General features: G+C 34.9%; 1 pseudogene across 1 annotated transcript; it reads left to right on the top strand.

Moving 5' to 3' along the window:
• The first annotated feature begins 478 nt into the window (after positions 1–478).
• LOC143567717 (putative arabinosyltransferase ARAD1) lies at positions 479–4,018 on the top strand (annotated as a pseudogene). Its single transcript, XR_013141458.1, has 3 exons — positions 479–1,098; positions 2,051–2,310; positions 3,469–4,018. The product of XR_013141458.1 is annotated as a putative arabinosyltransferase ARAD1 (transcript).
• Positions 4,019–4,448: the final 430 nt, after the last annotated feature.

The following is a 4,448-nucleotide window of genomic DNA, read 5'->3' as shown; positions in this document are numbered from 1 at the left end:
GAATTTTAAATCTGTTTTACCAATTTCGAAATCAAATCTCAACCATATCATTTTCCTCTCTTTTACTATATCTTCCTCTAACCAAGAGATCTACAAAATCTTACTCCTTGAACCAGAAGAAGACGCTGCGCTAACTACACAAAGCAAAGCAGCATCAATCTGGATTCTAAAAACCCAACTATACCTGTCGCCTCTTCTCTTGCTAATTAACAAACAAACAAACAAACCCTAATCGCCGCCATCTACCCCTGTCCTATTCATGGTTTGTGGTGATTCCATTTATTCCTAACCAGATTGATTCTCTGAACAGCCAAAAATAAGGTTTGATTTTTTTAAGATTTTGTTAATTACCTATTATTTATTATAACCCACCCACCCATTTGAAATACTAAACCTGATTTTAGTTCAATTCATATGCAATACAGAATTATTATTATTATTATTATTAATGGGATTTGTGTGAATAGCTAAGAGCAATATGGCCCCTCGACACACCACCAAACCATGCTCCGTTTCAACTTTGTTTCTCTCAATCTCTATTATCCTTTCACTCTCCGTATCCTTATTATGCCTTCTATCATCTGATTCCAAATCACCTTTGGCTACAACTGCCACCAATTTCCCAAATTCAATCAACGTCTATGTTTCAGAGCTACCCACATCACTAAACTATGGCCTTCTACACAAATACTGGTCTTTATCCCATGATTCAAGGCTGGGCAGCGACATCGACAACCAAATCAGATCCACTCATTCATGGAATAATCATAACAACGAGGTTCCCATTTATCCCGAGAGTCCGTTGATCAAACAATACAGTGCCGAGTACTGGATTCTGGGTGATCTCATAACTCCCTCCAGAGCTAAGAAGCGGGTCTTTTGCGAGGCGGGTTTTCGTGCCTGAACAGGCTGATGTTATCTTCGTGCCTTTTTTTGCAACGCTGAGTGCGGAGTTGCAGCTTGGTACGGCTAAAGGGGTTTTTAGGAAGAAAGTGGGGAATGAGGATTACGCAAGACAAAGGGAGGTTTTGGATTTTGTCAAAGGGACGGAGGCTTGGAAGCGTTCTGCTAGTAGGGATCACGTCTTTCTTCTTACAGGTAGGTAACTTCAAACTGCTTTTCTTTTTATCATGAATTTGAAATAGTGTTCCGCAACTAAGTAACAGTAAATTTGTTTACTTTCTGATGTATTGTTTGTGATATGGGTTAATTTTGCGAATTTTATGCAAGTAAAGTTTATCAACCTTTCATGTGGACGAAGCTGTAGTTATCACATTCTATGTATCTATAATTACAGTCGGTATAATGTGAAATAAGAGTTGCACAGGGGTTAGCGTGTGAATTTGAAAGTTTATTCTGTTCTATTGACATTATGTTGTGTGGGGTTGAACAACGAAAGATAATTGGTTTTCGGTAATTATCAATAAAAGCAGCAGATCTTCATAGCAAATGTAGTAAACAAATGCATGGTGAAGCAGCCAATTCATAAACTGGATTAGACCTATAGAATTTGAATATTCATTGCTGGTATTGTTTAGATTGATATATATATATAGTTTGCCTCGAATAAGTGTTCCAAACTGAAAATTTTATTTACTTGTTCTGTCTTTTTCTCTACTGAATTTTGCATACTGCTGGTGGCTTTGATTCATTTACTTGTAAGTTGGTTGACTTGTGTTGTGTTTTATCTCAAATGGTTCAAAATAGAAAATTTAACTAAAAGTGGTATGTGTCAAACGGGTTAAACGTCTCCCAAATTCTGTTTATAATGCATACAACCTCCCACTTGTTTTTATTCATATTATTTAAAAGAACATTGTTTTGTGCTAATAATTAACATATCAGTTAGCTATTTGAAGATTTAAAAGATGGACAAAAGGTCTTAGTATGTTAACAACAGTATCCGGCCCGTTTTGACCCATACCAAAAAATGACTTGCTACAACCTGGCATATTTGACTTGTAATATGTTCAACTTGTGTTTAAATTTATGAACCATAAATATGTCTGGATTCTCAGGTTATGTTAAAACTTGAAGCTTTGTTTGGCAGACCCTGTTGCAATGTATCATGTTAGAGAAGAAATAGCCCCTGCAATTCTACTGGTTGTTGACTTTGGTGGATGGTACAAGGTTGACTCAAAAGCTGCTTCTCACGGAAACAACACATCTGATATGATACAACATACTCAAGTCTCGCTGCTAAAAGATGTCATTGTACCCTACACTCACTTACTTCCCAGATTGCCCTTATTAGAAAACCAAAAACGCAAAACTCTTCTCTATTTCAAAGGAGCTAAGCATCGCCATTGGGTTAGTTTTAATGATTTATTTCATGTGTACCCTTACAAACTTGAAAATATTCATATACACTCAAGCAAAACTAATAATATCATATATACTTAACTTCAATAAATTATTAGTTGATGACTATTTTACCCATTTCCATTATATGTGTTTAAACCTATTTTTTATTTGGATTTGATCGACATCTATGATACGCAAGTGAACCAAACCATCGTCTCTCCTCTTTTGTTCTCTTGACTGCAGATAATCAAACAATCAAATCTGTGTATTTGAATCAGACAATTGAACCTGAATCAGATAATCGAACTAGGTATAATCGCTTGATAATTGTACGATAAGCAGTCTGATATTTTCAGAAAGACAATTGTTTATTGGTAAAAAAAGTACCGAGTAAAAAATATTTAGGCTAAAATCAGGTAAATCAAACAATTTGAAGTTAAAGATGGTATATAGAGTTTTGGAAAAATAAGGGTAAAACGGTCAGTTATTAAATTGTTTTTAATTTTTTTCATGAATTAGGTATTTTTGATATTTTAATCATTTTGTAAGGGCGTATATGATATTGTTATTTTTGCATGGGCATATCTTAAATATATATAAACGAAACCTTTAAAAGCTATCTGGTTGCTCCCCACATCCTCTCAAGCCAAACCACCAGATTGCTTTATTTGTAAATGGAGGCTTCTCATGCATTTGATCCGAATTCACGGATATGGGTCTCACCAAACCTAGATAGCCCTTAAACGGGTTATAACATCTTGTTAAATTAAAAATTAAGTTCACCAAATATTTGTATGAAAATCCTAGAAAATAGTGATATACTAAAAATTGATATCTGATTTTTTTTAAATAGATATTATTTATAATTAAGAAACAATTTTATAGTAAAAAAAATAAGCGGGTCATGGGTCTCATCAAACCCAGATAGCTTTGAAACCGGATTATAACATCTCATTTATTTGTGAAACCCTTTCATCATCAAACCCTAATTATATTATTAACTTCCTTACAATAAATAAAATTAAAATCCAAAAAAATATATTAATATTAGAAATAAATGATGTAAAACAACCCTTGTAATACGGGGGATAAAAGCTAGTGTCAACATAAAACAAAATTACTTATATACCTTTTTGTTTAACCCTTAACCATGAACATCTTCAGGGCGGTTTGGTCCGAGAAAAACTATGGGATTTGTTAGTAAACGAACCCGGAGTTATAATGGAAGAAGGCTTCCCAAACGCAACAGGGAAAGAACAATCGATAAAAGGAATGAGAAACTCTGAATTCTGTTTGCATCCAGCTGGCGACACGCCAACTTCATGTCGCCTTTTTGACGCGATCCAAAGTTTATGCATTCCCGTTATTGTTAGTGACGACATCGAGCTGCCGTTTGAAGGGACCGTTGACTACACCGAGTTCTTGGTTTTTGTAGCTGTGTATGATGCATTGCAACCGAACTGGCTCGTGAACCATCTTAGAAGCCATACGGATGAGCAGAAAAGCACGTTTAGAGAAAACATGGGTCGGGTTCAGTCGTTTTTTGAGTTTGATAACGGGTACCCTGGTGGTATCGGGCCGGTCCCAGTTGATGGTGCGGTTAACAATATATGGCGGAAGGTTCATGAAAAGCTGCCCATGATTAAGGAGGCTATAGTTCGAGAAAAGAGAACCGCTGAATGTGTCAGTCCCACGTCGATGTCATTGTACTTGAATTTTGAGGTTTTAAGAAGTATATTTGTTTTGAGAGTTTGTTATTGTGTTTATTATGATTCTTTTAAACTATATGAAGTATATTATAACATAATATATTCAGAATTATTCATTTATGAGATTGAGGTCTTTTAAATGCATTTGCTAATGAATTCTATGTTGTTTTGACTTGAATTTGGGTCGTCCATAATATTCGTAAACCAAATTAATATGTTAGTTTTGAAAACTAGACCAGGAATACTGGTCCGACCAGTTGAACCCCGGCACCAACCGACCATTAAAAGTGGTTGGTTTAATTGGTTCGCTAACGGGTTCGTTTTTTTTAAACATATAATTTTTATATATATTTACTTCTTTAAATTATTAATGCTAAGTGAGTTGGAAAAGATTTTTAACTTTTAAGTCGGTGTATGAACCGAAGCAAGTCATAA

This window comes from Bidens hawaiensis, unplaced genomic scaffold, assembly GCF_021521415.1.
Source record: "Bidens hawaiensis isolate Kalapana, Puna unplaced genomic scaffold, B.hawaiensis_p1.1 tig00023611_1, whole genome shotgun sequence".
In the NCBI taxonomy this organism is placed as follows: Eukaryota; Viridiplantae; Streptophyta; class Magnoliopsida; order Asterales; family Asteraceae; genus Bidens; species Bidens hawaiensis.
This window is presented reverse-complemented; position numbering and strand designations above follow the sequence as displayed.